A 20,408-nucleotide genomic window follows, 5' to 3' on the forward strand; every position below is an offset into this window, starting at 1 on the left:
CGTCGAATTTTTTCATTGGTAGTCTCTTACGCTGGTACGGAAAATCGACATAGGAGGCGCCACACGGGTCTTCGTTTTATACTATAAGACTAGCTCTCCGAGCGTCGCTGGGGGAGACCCCCAGACCCCCCGTGGTTGGTGAGGAGTGTTGTCGATGTCGGATGCCGCAGTGGTCTTGTGGTCTGGTCGTCAACCGAAGCCGACGCGGTGTATGGGTGATACAGAGGTCTAGTGATAGGGATCTCTGAAAAAATTAAGTGATAAGGATTTTAGATTTTGATAAGAAAAGTGGATTTATGATAAGGATGGTGGATTAGTGATAAGGATTTTGGATTTCTGATAAGGATTCTGGGTTAATGATAAGAATAGTGGATTGTGAATGGTGGACAATGTGCGACAACTGGGTAACTTCGTCAGGTATGCAATCCGACTGCGTCGAATCGCGGACAGCGTTCATTACTGTCACCGAGAACGGAAAAATTAATTACTTGAAAAAAAATTCAAAACATTTCGGGCTTCTATGCAAATCATATAGCAATCGTCTTTTAAGGGTGTCTAGCAGGTCAGTCACCTCAGTGGTCCGAGTAGGCAATCCGACTTCGTCGGATAGCAGACAATATGCGTCGGCCGGTCGTCAGGTATGCAATCCGACTGCGTCGAATCGCGGACAGCGTTCATTACTGTCGCCGAAAACGCGAAATTAGGTAATAAGTTTCGTGAAAAAAATTGTAAAACATTTCGGGCGTCCATGCAAGTCATATAGCCGTCGTATATCTTTGAGTGTCTAGGTGGTCAGTCACCTCAAATGACGTTCACCGTAATAATAAGGGTAGGGTGTCTAGCAGGTCAGTCACCTCAGGGGTCCGAGTAGGCAATCCGAATACGACGGATAGCAGACAATATGCGACGGCCGGGTCACGTCGTCAGGTATGCAATCCGACTGCGTCGAATTGCGGACAGCGTCCATTACTGTCGCCGAAAACGCGAAATTAGGTAATAAGTTTCGTGAAAAAAATTCAAAACATTTCGGGCTTCTATGCAAATCATATAGCAATCGTCTTTTAAGGGTGTCTAGCAGGTCAGTCACCTCAGTGGTGTGGGTAGGCAATCCGACTTCGTCAGATTGCAGACAATATGCGTCGGCCGGGTCACGTCATCAGGTATGCAATCCGCCTGCGTCGAATAGCGGACAGCGTTCATAACTGTCGCCAAAAATGCAAAATTAAGTAATAAATTACGTGAAAAAAAATTATGCAAAATTCAAAACATTTCGGGCTTCTATGCAAATCATATAGCAATCGTCTTTTAAGGGTGTCTAGCAGGTCAGTCACCTCAGTGGTCCGAGTAGGCAATCGTCGGATAGCGGACAATGTGCGACAGCTGGGTAACTTCGTCAGGTATGCAATCCGACTGCGTCGAATCGCGGACAACGTTCATTACTGTCACCGAAAACGGAAAAATTAATTACGTGAAAAAAAATTCAAAACATTTCGGGCTTCTATGGAAATCATATAGCAATCGTCTTTTAAGGGTGTCTAGCAGGTCAGTCACCTCGGTGGTCCGAGTAGGCAATCCGACTTCGTCGGATAGCGGACAATGTGCGACGGCTGGGTAACTTCGTCAGGTATGCAATCCGACTGCGTCGAATCGCGGACAACGTTCATAACTGTCACCGAAAACGGAAAAATTAATTACGTGAAAAAAAATTCAAAACATTTCGGGCTTCTATGGAAATCATATAGCAATCGTCTTTTAAGGGTGTCTAGCAGGTCAGTCACCTCGGTGGTCCGAGTAGGCAATCCGACTTCGTCGGATAGCGGACAATGTGCGACGGCTGGGTAACTTCGTCAGGTATGCAATCCGACTGCGTCGAATCGCGGACAACGTTCATAACTGTCACCGAAAACGGAAAAATTAATTACGTGAAAAAAAATTCAAAACATTTCGGGCTTCTATGGAAATCATATAGCAATCGTCTTTTAAGGGTGTCTAGCAGGTCAGTCACCTCGGTGGTCCGAGTAGGCAATCCGACTTCGTCGGATAGCGGACAATGTGTGACGGCTGGGTAACTTCGTCAGGTATGCAATCCGACTGCGTCGAATCGCGGACAACGTTCATAACTGTCACCGAAAACGGAAAAATTAATTACGTGAAAAAAATTCAAAACATTTCGGGCTTCTATGCAAATCATATAGCAATCGTCTTTTAAGGGTGTCTAGCAGGTCAGTCACCTCGGTGGTCCGAGTAGGCAATCCGACTTCGTCGGATAGCGGACAATGTGCGACGGCTGGGTAACTTCGTCAGGTATGCAATCCGACTGCGTCGAATCGCGGACAACGTTCATAACTGTTCATAACTCCCCGGGTCATCCGCACCGACGCCTTACCTACCTACCTACCTACAGAGTTGAAAACTGGCGTCGAATCTATGACTCTTAAGCCGTTTCGCCGTCCCGGCGAATCGCGAACGCGGTCCCGGCGTCCGCGGAGGGCTTTTGAGCCGGCGATCTCACCGCATCGGGCAGCGGACGACCGGCTCCGCCACCCTCGGACGTCGAAAACGCGAAAAAATCGGACCCTCCGACGCACGTATTTATGCCTGTATATAGTAATACCTACTCGACGGCGGCGATATCGGCACTCCACTCTCGGCGTCGTCCCGGACGAAGTCCGGCCGCCCGCGGCCTAGAAATTCAGCGGGGAACGCGAATATCACGTCGGCGGGGAGGTGAGACTTTCGAGAGAGCGGTGAGACGCGACTTTAGTCGAAAAACTCGGAAAACTCGGTAAGACGGCGACGACGCCGCGCTTTTCGCTATCGTTCTCTACGCCGCGGCGCTCTAAGATATTCAAGTACGGCCGCGCGCGGCCTATAAATGTAACGGGGAACGCGAATAAGTCGCGAACGGGAGGTGAGACGTTTCCAAAACAGTTAAAACTCGACTTTTCGAAAAAATTATCGAAAAACGCAGGCGACGGCGGCACTCCTATCGCACGTCGTCTCGGCCGCGGCGGGACGGGCCGAGACAAAGTACGGCCGCGCGCGGCCTCACAATTTAACGGGGAACGCGAATAAAGTCCGAACGGGGCCGTCCGAGGTGCGCGAAGGCGTTAAAACACTAATTTTGAAGAAATTTTGAAAAAATTCATCAAAAGTGATAAGGCGGAAGTGATAGCGAAAGGAAAATAACGAAAAAAAAAAACGTGAAAAAAAAATTCCGGATTAACACGGCCGCCGCAAATTATCTCCAATCCCGGCGGCCGGCATCGAAACCACGACCCCCGGATCATCCGCACATACGCCTAAACCTACCTACCTACCTACTGAGTTGAAAACTGGTGTCGAATCTATGACTCTTAAGCGGTTTCGCCGTCCCGGCGAATCGCGAACGCGGTCCCGGCGTCCGCGGAGGGCTTTTGAGCCGGCGATCCCACCGCATCGGGCAGCGGACGACCGGCTCCGCCACCCTCGGACGTCGAAAACGCGAAAAAATCGGACCCTCCGACGCACGTATTTATGCCTGTATATAGTAATACCTACTCGACGGCGGCGATATCGGCACTCCACTCTCGGCGTCGTCCCGCGGCCTAGAAATTCAGCGGGGAACGCGAATATCACGTCGGCGGGGAGGTGAGACTTTCGAGAGAGCGGTGAGACGCGACTTTAGTCGAAAAACTCGGAAAACTCGGTAAGACGGCGACGACGCCGCGCTTTTCGCTATCGTTCTCTACGCCGCGGCGCTCTAAGATATTCAAGTACGGCCGCGCGCGGCCTATAAATGTAACGGGGAACGCGAATAAGTCGCGAACGGGAGGTGAGACGTTTCCAAAACAGTTAAAACTCGACTTTTCGAAAAAATTATCGAAAAACGCAGGCGACGGCGGCACTCCTATCGCACGTCGTCTCGGCCGCGGCGGGACGGGCCGAGACAAAGTACGGCCGCGCGCGGCCTCACAATTTAACGGGGAACGCGAATAAAGTCCGAACGGGGCCGTCCGAGGTGCGCGAAGGCGTTAAAACACTAATTTTGAAGAAATTTTGAAAAAATTCATCAAAAGTGATAAGGCGGAAGTGATAGCGAAAGGAAAATAACGAAAAAAAAAAACGTGAAAAAAAAATTCCGGATTAACACGGCCGCCGCAAATTATCTCCAATCCCGGCGGCCGGCATCGAAACCACGACCCCCGGATCATCCGCACATACGCCTAAACCTACCTACCTACCTACTGAGTTGAAAACTGGTGTCGAATCTATGACTCTTAAGCGGTTTCGCCGTCCCGGCGAATCGCGAACGCTTTCCCGGCGTTTGCAGAGGGCTTTTGAGCCGGCGATCCCACGGCTTCGGGCAGCGGACGACCGGCTCCGCCACTCCCGGACGTCAAAAACGCGATATTCGTGAAAAAAATCGAACCTTCCGACGCACGTATTTATGCCCGTATATAGTAATACCCACTCGACGGCGGCGTTCTCCGCACTCGGCTCTCGGCGTCGTCCCGCGGACCCGGGACTCGTACCGGACGGAGTACGGCCGCGCGCGGCCCATAAATTTAGCGGGGAACGCGAATAAGTCTTCGACGGGGAGGTCCGACGTCTTCAAAAGGGGTGAAACTCGAATTTAAAAAAAAAAACGTCAAATTTTCGTCAAATCCGTATATCACGATAAGGCGAAAGTGATGGCGAAAGGAAAATGACGAAAAAAAAAACGCGAGAAAAAAAAATTCCGAAATATCACGGCCGCCGCAAATTAACGAAATTCCCGGCGGCCGGCATCGAAACCACGACCCCCGGGTCAACCGCACCGACGCCTTACCTACCTACCTACCTACCGAGTTGAAAACTCGTGTCGAATCTATGACTCTTAAGCGGTTTCGCCGTCCCGGCGAATCGCGAACGCGGTCCCGGCGTCCGCGGAGGGCTTTTGAGCCGGCGATCCCACCGCTTCGGGCGGCGGACGACAGGCTCCGCCACCCCCGGACGTCGAAAACGCGATATTCGCGAAAAAAACTCGGACCCTCCGACGCACGTATTTATGCCTGTATATAGTAATACCTACTCGACGGCGGCGATATCGGCGCTCCGCTCTCGGCGTCGTCCCGCGGCCCCGGGACTCGTCTCGGACGAAGTACGGCCGCGCGCGGCCTATAAATTTAGCTGGGAACGCGAATATCGCGTCGACGGGGAGGTGAGACTTTCGAGAGAGCGGCGAGACGCGACTCTAGTCGAAAAAGTCGGAAAAATCGGTAAGACGGCGACGACGCCGCGCTTTCCGCTATCGTTTTCTGCGCCGCGGCGCTCTAAAATATTCGAGTACGGCCGCGCGCGACCTATAAACGTAACGGGGAACGCGAATAAGGGGCGAACGGGGAGGGCGGACGCCTCGAAGAGGGCTAAAACTCGAATTCTCGAAAAAAAAGGCAAAAAACGCGCGCGACGGCGGCGCTCGGTCTGCACGTGATCGCCACCGCGGCGGGCCCGCCGGGAAAAGAGTGCGGCCGCGCGCGGTACGTAAATTTAGCGGGGAACGCGAATAAGGTCCGAGCGGGGCCGCCCGGGGACCCCCGGGGGGGTAAAACTCGAAAACGTGAAGAAATTTTGAAAATCTGGAAAAAAATCGCGAAAAGTGATAAGGCGGAAGTGATAGCGCGGCGACGGCTCCGCCGCCGCGTCCCGACCGTCCCATTGGCGGGTTCTCTGTTTTCCCTCCATTATCCTCTATGCTGGTACGGGAAAACGCCATAGGGGGCGCCCTCGGGTTTCTGTTTTATACTATAAGATACTTAAAAATTTTCTAGACCTACAAATAATATTTAAAATAATATAATATTTTTCCAAATATTATCCTTAACATAATAATTGTCTTTATGATGTTTATGGCTACTATCGTAAATACATTTGTTATTTTCCACAAGTGTAATCAAAGTTTCGTCCTCTGTCGAGGAAAATGAAAATTTTTTTGACATGTTGACGCCGGGTGTCTTGACGCAACACTGGTCCGGACCGGTACTGACGCCGGACGCCGCGCCAAACGAATAGACGCGCCGCGTCAAACGCGAGTAGCGAAACCAGTCACGCACAAAATACATAATCTAAGGTCTCGGCGTCAGACGCCGCGTCTGGACGCTGCAGGGAAACCGTACCTTCAGACCACTGTGCCGCCGCCGCCGCCCGCCACAGCAGCTCGCAACAGGGTGGTAGCACTCGGCAGCTGCTGCAGATGCCTCCACTCTCCGTTCGCCAAGCGACGCCCACAACAACAACAACGACGACAGACTGTTGCACCGCCCACCGGCCGCCTGGCGTTATCTCAATACTATCACTGTCCACATTCGGTAAATTTAATCAATAACTGTGCCAGGGATTGTAATAATATTACCGATTGTCAGTGTAGTTGTAAGCGTTGTAGCTTTTGTAGTTGCTGTAGTTGTCAATATTGTTCCTGCGAGTGTGTTGTCTCATTCAATATTTTATGATATTGTTTATTAATAATATTAGTTAATGTTCTACCGGGCGGCCCAATACTGTTGTATTGATTGTCGTTAAACATTGCTATTGCCGATATTGTAACGTTCTCCCGTGTACAGGTATAGTTGACGGAACGGGACGAGGTAAAGTTGTAAATAATATTGCGTAGGTACACTCAAATAATTGTTGACTGTTTATTGCAATCGCTTCAAAATAATTGTTAACTGTTTATGTGTATCAGCATGTTTGCATCAATATGATTATTTCTAAGTGTCTAGAAAATACACGATTTAATTAGTCTATTTTCCAAATCCAATTAAATATTTTAAGACATCGACTGGTGAAGGTGAAGGTGTTCGTCCTAGCTTTAGTAAGTCATGTCTCAATGAGGACTGTTCGGGATTCGTATATATAGGCATACCCTCTACTTCTCCTGTCCCTCGCTATAAGTATTGTTGCTCCCACTGTTGACGTTTTAAATTGTACAATAGTCGTCTAGAGTATAATATGTCTAGAGTGTGGTTTGTGGATTTGCTCTGGTCTTAACGGCTATGATACATTTGATTATGCTGTGGTCCTGGCCTCTATATATGATGTCGGCTCCTTTGATGTGACCGGCCCGTGCATTTGGATATTATTGACATTTGGAATGTTGTTGTTGTCTTAGAGAGGCCACCCGGTTCTGTCGCTTCTAATGCTAATTTGATTTTAGTCGCCGAATTTTAGAAGGTCACCTGGTTTACGATTTGTGGTGAATGTATTGATTCATAGTTTCATTTAATTAGCTGTGTTAGAATAAATTATAAGTGAACCCATTGTTCTTAATATAATATAGGTAGTATAATATAATATGAATATGAATGTGTAAGGCTGTTGTTCACAACACAGTTGTGTAATTATTTTTTCTCGTATACATAATTTAGTCGACCGTTCCACAATCACTGCGGGAGTCCCTGTTGGTCATGTACAGTGGTTTATCTACGAGGGGATATAATATTTGGGTGTCATATTCACTCCGGAGACCAAATTAGGGAAGAGTGTTGTACCTTGGTCTAATGGTTATTTCTTCTTTAATGAATTAATTAGTTTCAGGACATTGAAATATATTGTCAATACAGTTAAAACAATAAAATTACACATGAGTTTACAGTAAAATAATTTAATTTTGCTGATCAAAAAAATTATTTTTGTTTCTAAATTTTATTTTCAACATTCTCATTTTTCATAGAAGTTTTTGGTTAGGTTTTTACGCTAAATATTAATTGGAATTAAACGGTGTAGTCCATTCTTTTGAAACAATTAATTAAATAAAAATATTTCATATTTGTTGATTAAATAAATTTTAGATTCATTTCTATATTCAGGCAGCTTATTGGGCTTTTTTTTAGTATAATATGAAGCTTAATTTATTAATTTCCGTATAGTTTTCATATTGTTTTTAGATAAACAAATTAGATAATCTTATTATAATATAACAAAAAGCTAGGTTTTTTATCAATAGGTTAAAGAAATATCTGTATTTTATGTAATTTTGTTTTAGTTTTAAATAAAAAATATCTTGGTTTGTAAAAGTAAATGTTTTTACTTTATAATTTTTGTCTATATTTAATTGAAATGACTTACCTAGCTATCAGGGTTTTAATTTTTGCTTTTTTTTGTTATTGGAAATAATAATAATAATACTAATATATTTGCAACTATAATATACAATACATTTTAGGTTATATTTAACAAGTTTACACTATTGCTGCACCCCTTAAAAGCTGAGTTTGTGCTGGGGAAACTATTCTAATCGATTTTTTGAATACACAAAAGAACTCAAATTAAATAAAAAATTTTAATTATATAATTATTCTATTATATTAATAGAAGAATCTAATTATAATTTACAACAATCAAAAATTTGTATACAAATTAACTGAAATTTACATCTTGGATAGATCAAAGTGATTCAAATACAATTTAAACAACTCAAAACTTTTGAAGTAATGAATGTTAATATTTAAAGAACGACATAAACTTAATCCTGCGTGTTAACACTATTTTAACCAAATTCTTTCTTAACGTGTGGTAAATTTACATTAATATTAATTGTCTTGTATCTAATGATATGTTCATGATTTACTGTGGGAATTAAATTCTTATGTTTATACAATTGAATTAAAACCGATAAATTATAATTAAATTTATAGTCCTTCACCTCTAGTTCTTTGTAAATTAAAATAATACTAGTTCGTATTGGTAGAAATAATATATTTTAATACAATTTATGGTAATAATAAGACTTGACAAATTACTATTAAAAGTACCTCCACAGATTGTTATACACTTAGAGTATACAGATTGTACTTAAGTTAAAAAAATAACACTTATATGAATTATTAAAAATGTATCTTGCTTCTTTAAATATGTAAAAAACTTACACCAAGGTATTTTATTTCTTCAACATGTTCAAGCTTAATACATCTCGGACCACATATAGTATCTAAGTTTGGTTTACAATTTAATGAATGAACTAATAAATTATTATTAATTACAGTATTTACACATGCATTTCGATTTTAATAGATTCTACTTTAATTTATTTTTACAAAACCAAACATAGACCATATTTAAAGTTTTTATTGTCTAATATAAATCATTTATATTTTGTTCAGATAGAAGTATAGTTGTATCATCAGCAAAACTTATTAATTTAGTATTATTAATAATTTCAATAAGAAATATAATGAATAATAAATGCCCTAATACTGATCCCTGTGGCAGGCCACGATATATGGTGATCATCAGTACAATAATTATCTACATTTACTTTCCGAGTTCTGTCACTTAAAAAAGATTTAATAAGATTATTTGATATACGGTAGTGATTGATAGGATACCTATCTTGCATAACTTTCTAAGTAATATTTCATTATTTACACTTTCAAAAGCTTTATGTATGTCAAAAAAAATTTGAATAACATTAAAACGTTATTGATATTTTTCAGGACAAAATTATCAACTTCTAAAAGTGAATGTTCAGTAGATAAACATTTTCTAACACCAAATTAATTAAAGGAATCAAGCATTCTGCACTTAATATATTTTTTGCAAATTTAAGATAAGGTTAGGAGATTGGTTTGTAATTTCAACTATATGCTTTATCACCTCCTTAAAATAATGGAAACACAAGATATTTTTAATAAGCAGAAGGATATGTACCAGTTCAAAGGGTTTTATTAAAAACAATTGATAGTGGTAAAGAAATAGGTTTGGAAACTTTTTTAAGAATATGACATCAGATTTTTACTGTAGAAAGAAGTAACATTTTTATTTTTCTGTGAAGTTTAATTATTTCCTCACGACTGTTTGGGTAAATGAATATACTTTCATTAATGTTTATAGATATTTTTTCAGATATAGTTTTATTTCGATTTACGAGCTATATATCTAAATTATTTCCTACATTGACAAACAAATTGTTTAGTTCATTGCAAATATCCAAGTTAATGATCATTTTTAACTGAGTTAAGTTATGTTAATGGAAAACAGTTTAAAAAGTTTAAAGTTAATAGTAAACCTAATTTTTTTTTAACTCAGTTAAGTTAAAAGTTATATGAACATTTTCAATTAATTCATTAACTTAAAAGTTAAAAGTTATTATTTTTTTTTTTTTATAATATCTATATAAATACCCAGTCATATGGTTTAAAATAATAAAAATCATAAATATTATTGAACACAGGAAATAGCCAATAGTTTTTCTATACATTGGTACTGAATTAATAGAATTATGTAGTAGGTACGAAAAGCATACAAAATTTAAAATGCCGAAACAAATACAACCTTTTGATTTATTAATGCAGATCAGTATTATACATTTTTTTTAAATTATTAAACAAAAATAACATGGTATTTCTTAAATTACTTAATTAATTTTTAAGTAATTAATTTTAAACTCTGAATACTTTTTCAGGGAACTAAAAGTCTAAAACTTTTAGAAAATATAGCCAACTTTATACTTCAGTAAAATATTTATTACATTTTAGCAAAAGAGTCATCTCAAAGTTTTTATCAGCGGTTCAATACCTCTTCGCTTATTAAATAATTGACCTCCAGCACTGAAAAAACGTTCCACATGAGCTGAAGAGGAACTGCTGTATTATATAGAATATAAGCATTTTTTAAAACTAATGGAAAATCTAATGTAATATTAATATAGGTGTTCAAAAAATAGCTATTTGCAATAATTTGGATATCATTATTTTCTACATTGGTTTCATAATTATTGAGTCTAAAAAAGTCAGCTTCAGAATCACTACCATTACTCTGTGCAGTTGTGGTAGTGATGGCAGAATTTGTTTCTGTTAGTTGAGCATTCTCAGTTATATACTCCAAAAATGTTTGTTTAATTTCATGACAATTTTTAGAATTTGTCCAGTTTAACTTAAACTTAGGAATTAAACATGCAGATATTTGACATATATGGAGTCCATACAACTATTAAATCTGAAAATTAAATAATTATGCATAATTTATTTCAGCATTTAATATAGGTCATTTATAAAATTGAATCGTTTTCCTATGAAAACAATTTATGTTTAATTCTATGGTAAATTGACCTATTGGCTATTTCCAAATTTAAAAGTATGAATATTAACTAGCCAATGACAGGTTTTTTTACATTTTCATTTTCATTTTCAGTTATGATCATTTTAAAATAGTAAATTATTCGTACATTTAAAATCCTCAAACACGCTTAAAAATTGAAATATAAAAACCTATATTAGATAATATTCTTGCTTCTAAATTTGGTAATTAGTAAATTCTGTATAAAATTAAATATAAAATAGATAAATTAATTACTCAGAACGTACAATTTGCTATGTTATGATTTTGCAAGACGGCGACAACGCATACGAGTTGGTGTCCTCTTAACAATTATATTATTACACACATTTTATAAATTTTTCATTGTTTTGATTATAATCAAAATGTTATTTAAAATGTAGAAGGTAGGTATTATAAATACCTGTTGGAAGATAAACACTATATTAACTAGAAGTATGATGGTATTAATATAGGTACATATATTAAATATATAATATTTATTTAAAAGACCAGTTACAAATGCTACCTATAGGCTATAATTATTTTAAAATACTTGGTTTAGCATTTCAATAATTAGCCTGAGTAATATAAAGAAGTAAACATTTATAACAGCCATCAAGTACTTAAATAATACATAATATTATTTATAATACCTTTTATTTAGTCCTCTTTTTAGCACAATAATTAAAGGTTTACACAAATTCATATTGATAATTTCATTTAATGCTTTGTGAATAGCATTAATTGTTGGCAGCAAATATCCAAGTGAAATAAACTTCATACCTTGTAATAAATCCAAAGCCTTAGCTATTGGTTTCATCACCTATTTGATAAAATATTTATAATCATTTTAAAATTCAAAATAATTCAGATTAAAAATAAAACTTAAAAAAAAATATAATATACTTCACAATATTCTTTTAAAAATAAAACTTCGCGAGGTGATGAGATAGGAGGCAACTGCAAGTTAATGCAAAGTTCATTTATCTTATCAATATTGATCATTACTCATTTCATGGCATCATAATAAGAATTCCACCTATAACAAGTTACAATAGTTGTTAATGAAAATAGTAACATATTAAAAACAAGGTTTTAATTTTTAATCTAATTTGTATGAGTGGCAGAAATAGTACCTAAAATAATGAATAATGAGTAATAAATTAGTAAGTAATTATTGAACAAATTAGTAATTACTAATATTATGTATATCATTAACCATGATACTAAATAAATTATCAATTATAACAAATTTTAATTGATATATACCTATTACTTATTATAAAAATGTATGCATAATGTAAACTAATTTAGATAGATATTTTATATTTATTATTTATTGAATTAAATAATTATTTTATTTACCTAGTGGCATTAGGAGTAATAATATAACGTCCAAGGTGATCTTTTATTTTGTCAGCACTCAATGTTGATTGATTTTGCTTATTAAATATAGCTTGTCACTTCAAAAATACTTTTTTACTTATTGCTTTATATGCAACATCTTTTTAAGCATCATTAGCATCAACAGTAGCAATTCAATTTAGTGTGTGGGCTGCACATATTTGATGAGGTGGCGATGAAAAACAAAATGAACTTTCAATATCCTGGATTTCTAATAAATCTGTTTCTTCAACATTCACAGGAATCTCATTTAAGTCAGTAACATCAATTCCATCATCTACTGTACCTTGTTCTTTGTCACTGTTAAAGACTCTAAAATTAATACAAATAAAATAAATTAATTAATGAGAAAAAAAACCAGATCACTGAAAAATGAAAATATACTAGGTAGGTAACTAGCTAGGTAGGTAGGTAGGTACTTAATATAAAACATAACATTTTACTTACCTAAAAGCTTTAACAAAATTAGCAATATTATCTGTAACTATTAAAGTGACTTTGTTTTTGAGCTTAAACTCATTTATTACTTTGTCTATACATTCTGCCAGGTTATCAAATGTATTTCTGCCAAAAATACATCTACGTGCAAGCCCTTTGGAGTAACTTTCAAGTGTTTTGGGATTAAGCCAGTGGACAGTGAAGCCAATATATGATCTATAATAACAAAATAAAAACATAATATAGTTAAAAACAACAATATCATTATAATGATGTTATAATAATAATAATTTGTATTATTGTACTAAGTCTTAATAAATACATAAATTAGTAACATCAAATATGAAGTAATAATCTTAATTTTATCTATATTTTACAATGGAAATTAAAAGTATAATTGTTACTAATTTGAAATTTTATTTTTACTTTCATGAGAAAAAAAAATGACTCAATATTTATTACTTTTTTATAGGCTGAATAGTGAAAAGCAACTCTATGTTAATAAATATTATATGTTTAAACAAAAAAAAATACCTAGAATTTTATTCTTATGTATTACTAATATTATTGAAATTAAAACTAAACTGTCTGTCCATGTTAAATATCATAAATGAAAAATTTTAAATTATGTTGTAAATCAAATACATAATATAACTTATACGTGATAACCAGGGATCGTAACTTCATGCACTAAAAAATGCCTAAATAAGCATGCATTCATGCACTAAAAATTATCAAAATATGCATTAAAACATGCACTAAAAAGTTCAAAAATATGCATTTATATGCCCTAACATTTTTAAATTATCCACTCAAAATATGCATAGGGTAAAAAAATCTTGAGCAAAATTTAAAATAATAAGAATAAATTCATGAATTTATACAATTACTAATTCCACCACAAAATTTTGCAACTATTTGTTTTTCTTTTGGCATTGTTTAAATTAATAAAATATGAATAATACTGTGCACGGTACCTATGCCTCACACGAAAACACTAAAACAAGAAATTGGACGGACGAACTCATACGAGTATACGACTGATATGAGTAAACTCATCGGCGAGTGCAAGAAAAGTGCAAGTACTAGATACTAGATAAATATACTGTTATTACTGTACAAATGTACAAAATTATAAATGCGGGTTGGTGAGAAGCTGCACGCGTGTACAGGTTCGTTTTGACGACAAACTTTGTATGGTGGAGGATGATAGTGGTAGCGATTACATTGTTTCTGCGGTACTACGTAAAACGCATAAAATCTAAATAGGTATGTACTAGGACACTAGGTAGTCACACACACACTGAATAAAAATAAATCAAAACACTATCATTTTGTTAACGGAAAAGTAAATAAAAACAAGAAACTTTTCAAATATTTGTCTGAAAAATATTTATATGAAATAATATGCACTAACGACTGTAAAAAATCAACTATATGCCAAATATGCCTTAACACCCAAAACATGCAAAAACATGCACTATCAAACTTCATATTATTATTACTATTGTTATGAAACGGATTTGTATCTCGGTTAGCACGTTTTCCTGTGTAGCAAAATAAACATGCAGATGTATGAAATGTCAAGCCCTGGTAATAACTACCTATATAAGTACAATTTAATTTAGTAATAATATTAACTGAGATAGTAATGACATTTTTTTAAAACAAAAAAATTATGTTATAAAATAATCATATTACAATATTTACCTATGAAATATACTCCAACAATCACATGTTAAGCATACATACTTTATCTCTTCAAAATCAGTTATCATTTCTTCAATCATTTTACCATACAAAGTTTCAATTCTATGAACTAATGCTCGTCTTAAAACCGGAATCTTGTTTGAAGTTAATTTGCAGTATGTTATAAAAGCAGGGTGCTCAATAAGGGAAAATGGAGAAATTGTTTCAATAATCAGTTTTAAATTAGCATTGTTAAATTTGCCATCACTTAATTTTCTGACTGGTATTTTACCCACGTCACACAGCTTCAATTGTTTATTAAATTCAACCATGTTTGACATAGTTGATATTTTTTTTGCACAATTATTAAAATAGTTTAACTCTTTTGAATGCACAATCTGAAAACCAGATAAATCCATAAGAACATAATTATAATTATTACCTAAGTTTTAGTTTTACAGGGATATTTATTCAGTAGGTATTCTAATGTATTCAGTGATTATGTTTAATATTTCAATAAATCATAGGTACAGAAACATTTATTACATAATATTATATTATTATCTATCATCAACCTTTTTAAATTTATTATTTATGGTTATTGCTAAGTGCTAACACAACCAAAATTAACAATAGTTAAAATATGTTTATGTCTAAAATGTGGTGAAATATTATATCAAGTTCATTTATTTAACCATTTGTATAATATACCATTTATTTAACCATTAGTACTTATGTTCCTACTTGAATTCGAAAAAAATTCAATGGGGGACGCAGTGTAAAAAAAATCTATGTACCTATGCGAAGATACCTAATTACCTATCTATATAACTGAACTCGTTGAATAGATTATATTAACTAGTATGGACAGTAAGATATTTAAAAAAAAGAATAATTAGGTACTCCTTCCCTTGATTTACCTCGATGCAAGCACTATTTAATTTATGTACTAACTAAGAACTACTTTAAATATCCCAAATATTATAAACTCTTCATGAGGTTACTACCTATAGTAGTATAGACGTATAGTATTATACTATTATGTATTTTAAATAATGATTTACATACTTTAATATGAGTTCTCAAATTTGAATTTGATGTATTCGATGTGGAAATCTGTTTCTCTTTACTGCCACAAAGAAGACACTTAAACATAAGGTTTTTAGTTGATGTATCAGTTAATTGCTCAAAATATTGAGTAATATAGGACTATTTTGGTTTAATATTAGCCATTCTTGTGTTCACTATTCCACTAGTGGATGTGGATTGCTGTTTACTCATTATTGAGGTATTTTTCAATGTTAATTATTGTTTCAACTGAAAATTCGAATATAAATTATCAACTGTAAGTAGGTATTAAGCTTTAGGCTATAATTATTCTGAGTATCTATTGATATATTGTTAGGTCGTTATTACTTTATACTAATTATATTATTAGTTATTTAAAATCAACATAATAAAATACAAATAATAAAAATTACTTAAGTCCGAATGCTCATGGTAATTTATTTTTAAACTTTTCAAAATAGCCCACACACTAAAATTGTGAAAAACTGTCACATGTTGAACACTTGACCATATCCTCATTATGTGTAAGTTTTTCAAGACATTTTGCACAACTTTTAGACATTATTAAATGGAAAGGTAATAGAAATTAAGACATAGATAGCGCACTATTGTAGTAAGTTGAAAACGACTTGTACCTGTGATGTCCAAATAAGAGCTGAAATAGTAGAAACATTCCTAGCATTAATTTGGTTAATTATTTTATCGTTACATTTATCTACCAAAATGTTATGTAACAAAATATGACTACAACATTATCAATAAGGCTTAAACTATGCCAATTATATGACAATATTAATGTATCTATTTAATATATTGTAGCTAATAATTAGTTTGGATTTAATTTTTTGAAATTTATTATTTTTTCATTATCAATTATATTTTATTAACATAAATTATAACACATTTCATAAATAAAGCCAAATTAAAATGATTGATAGTATCAGTCAAACAAATTAATTATCATTAGATAATATATTAATTTTATAATAAATATATGGTCATTAGTCATTACAAAACATTGAAATATTAATAGACAGTGACCATAAAATAACAGTGATCACAACTATTAATTTTCAAATTTAAAACAATATATGGCATTAATGATTCTCTTTTATCATGGTTTACATATATTCTATTTAAAAGACAACCAAATTTAATATTAAAAGTGGATACCGCTCAGCTGTATAGTAGGTTACAGCTTGTAACCTACTATATAACATTACAGTGACCCACTTGTAACTTACAAGTGGGTCACTGTAATGGATGGTGTTAAATTTGAATTAAATTATATAGTATGAAAAAACATAGTGCTGGGCAGTAAAGCGGGAATCCAAAAAAGTGACGGGCAGTAAAATGGAAATCCCTTTAAGTTCTGGGCACGCATATCACGAGTATCCCCTGCACAACCAGACACTGAAATATATACTAGGGTCCTTCAAAACATACAATTTTGGTTACATCTTATGTTCATATTATAACCTCTTTGCATTAAGCGTAAGCATTTTGCTTTCATAAAATTGTTTTTGTAGTATAATATTAATAATAATAATCTGGTTGTTGCATAGATTCTTGAATGGCGGCATAGTGGCATAATTCATTCGATTTGCCGTGATCAATAGTGATAAGTGATTACATTTATTTTATTCTTATTTTATTTTAATCTAAAAATGACCTCTTTAAAGTACCATCTTGATCCAATTTGTTAAAATATAAGATGTTGAAATAGTCCTTCTGGTAAGAATTTTGTATACAGGATAAAAATAGAAAAATAAATAAACACCATTGTAAAATCACTAGCTTCCTCGCTCCATTCAGAATCTAAAATAAACACTATTGTAAAACCACTAGCTTTATTGCTCCTCTCAGAATCTAAAAATTCTAATACAAATATTTGGTGAATATTTAAAGAGTCTACGGTTATTAGTTTTTAAGTTACACCAAAAGAATAAAATCAATTTTTCTGTATATTTTAAAATAATAGTACCAACAACGTGGGTAAGCTGTAAACACTTGGCCTAATAGTTGATTGAAAATATTACTTGAGTTAAGTTCACTACTAGATCGATTAAGGAGCAAAAATATACAGCTTTTTATTCATATTTTCAGTACAACACAATCAATTATGTTAATTATTAACATCATACTCAATAAAATTTTATATGAATAATAAATTATAATTTTTTAACTACAATTAAAAACATGTCTTTATTTATGAACTATTATTTTATTATTAACTACAATATCATTTGCTTTTTTATTGGCTTAATCGCTGGTAAAGCAGTCTTGTAAAAAATACTTATACAATTGTGTTTGAATACAGATACAAATACATTTATTTCAAAAGTATTTTAAAAACATTTCAAATATTTAAAAAAAAAATTATATAAGAACAAGTACAAATATTTGACTAGCAATACTCTTTTAACTATACAAGTAGAAAAATCAAATTTGAAATCAATAATTAATTAATACAAATTTAAGATTCTAATGTCAGATTTAAGTATATCATTAAATCTTTGTACTACCTATTTCATTTTATACTGAACATTTTTTAAAATATTAAAGAAAGGTGTTATATTGTTATTCTGAAATAATTTAATACTGAATAAAATAAATTAGTTGTTAATGAGTAAAATTATAAAATTCAATTATAATAATTATCAAATTATCAAAAATCAATCTGAAATGTAATTAAAATGAATAAAATAAAATTTTTATTTTTTCATACAAATATGTCCAAAACAGTATTTGTAATACTTGTTTAAATACTTGGTTTAGATAGTGATATTTGAATACACATTTTACTCAAATAGATACAATAGGTGCATGCATTAATACATTTGTATGAATGAGAAATGTCTTAAACATTGTGACCAGTGACGTACGCAGAAAACCTACTTATAATACTTTTTTAAATATAAACATTGATACAACCAAAAAATGACAATACTAAATCTAATTTCATGAAGTTTTAGCGATTATGTTATGAATATCTTCATAATTAACTTCTATGTCTCTATGTACATTTAATAATGTTGTTATTATAATATATACTCTTATCCGCAGTAATTGTTATTCCATCATGTATAGTTTAGCCGCTTAGGTATTTCCTGTGTCTGTGTACATTTTAGAATTCTTTTGTACCCACGTGAATACACAATAGGTATAATTTTATTTTATTTATAAATCCTGTTTAAGTATTTTTATTTTTGTTCAAATTATATTATTAATTATTTTAATTTGTTTGTATTAAATTTTTATTTTGCTTTAGACAGTTTTTCACAAACACAATGTAATTATTTTATAATATAATCATATAATAATTTAATTATAAAGTATAATATACTTGCCTATAATGTATAATATGACGATTAACAAAATAAAATAAGTAAATAACCATACAAAAACCAAATTTTTCGGGGGTGTTAGAACACTCAAAACACTCCCCTGCAGGCTGCAGTGTACGTGCCTAATCGTGACATTCCACTAAATTATAATTTTTTTTTATTGTGTTAATTAAACTAATCTAAAACTATAAAGCAGAGACCCGTGTGGCGCTCCCGTGTCGATTTTTTGTACTGCTATAGAGAAGAACGGAGGGAAAACTGATTTCTTTTGTGGCACTCAATCAAAATTTTTGAGACGACCAATGGAAAAATTCGATGGGCGGTCTCCCAGGCCTCTGCTTTGTAATATTATATATATCAGAAAAAAAAGGTATATTTACGAAGAACTTAGAGATTATACATTTGAAAATGTATAGAAAATATTATCAGAAAAAAAAGGTATATTTACGAAGAATTTTGTATTTATATTTAAAGATAAAAACTTATATATTTTATTGATTAGTTTATTTATTAGTTTGAAATTTTTTTTTTTATTATTCTGATTCGAAGGATTCAAAAAAGACTTCATAATAAATTCAAATATGTTTTCAAAATTATTATAGGAATAAAACTCAAGTTAAAGTTAGTTAAAATAAAAAGTTCAAATAGTTTTTTTTTTATTTTTGTGTTCGTCATCACTTTTTAGGACAGTCAAAATGCTTGGATTTTCTTCAACAATATCTTTTCTGATAGGAAAGTGAATCTAGTTGGTACTTGAGAGGGTCAAAAGTAAACATTTCCCAGTAGTTTTGAAAAGCGACGTGAAAAACAAAAGAAAAATTAAGGAAAAATGGGAATTTTTACGCAAAATCTGTTCTTGAGAAAATCGAATTTGGTTTTTGGTTTAACTCTAAAACGACCGTAGGTACATGATATTTTGACTGAATGTTTAAATTAGCATTTTTTGTACACCATAACATTTTCCAAATTTTTTGACTTGTTACAGTGGTGGACTGGACGACCGGGATACCACTGGTAACAGTGGGCCGCTGCTCGTATAAAATATAAATTTTAAATATTATTATTGTGAAATTATAAATTAAAATAATATCTAAATCTAATAAATAATAAGTATGTAATATTAAACATAAAAACCCAGATGTTCTTTTAAAATATAATTTATATAGTAGGTAATGGATATTATAATTGCTTGACCGTGGCATATCAATACTTATTGACATTACCATGTAGGTACAAAGTAAGTATACAGTTAGAATGTTCCAATAATTTGTATGTATTTTATTTTAAAGATCTAACTAAATTTCTATTAAAATTATTAATATAGGTAGCATGCAAAAGATAATTTCTCTATATTAAAAATAACTAAAATTCGTCTAAGAAATTCAATGGGTGAAGAAAAATTGGACG

General features: G+C 33.8%; 1 pseudogene; it reads right to left on the bottom strand.

Annotated features, from left to right (window-relative positions):
* LOC132933324 (uncharacterized) overlaps positions 1-15,741 on the bottom strand; it is a 28,272-nt pseudogene extending 12,531 nt beyond the window's left edge.
* Between the last annotated feature and the right edge of the window lie 4,667 nt (positions 15,742-20,408).

This window comes from Metopolophium dirhodum, chromosome 1, assembly GCF_019925205.1.
Source record: "Metopolophium dirhodum isolate CAU chromosome 1, ASM1992520v1, whole genome shotgun sequence".
Classification (NCBI taxonomy): Eukaryota; Metazoa; Arthropoda; class Insecta; order Hemiptera; family Aphididae; genus Metopolophium; species Metopolophium dirhodum.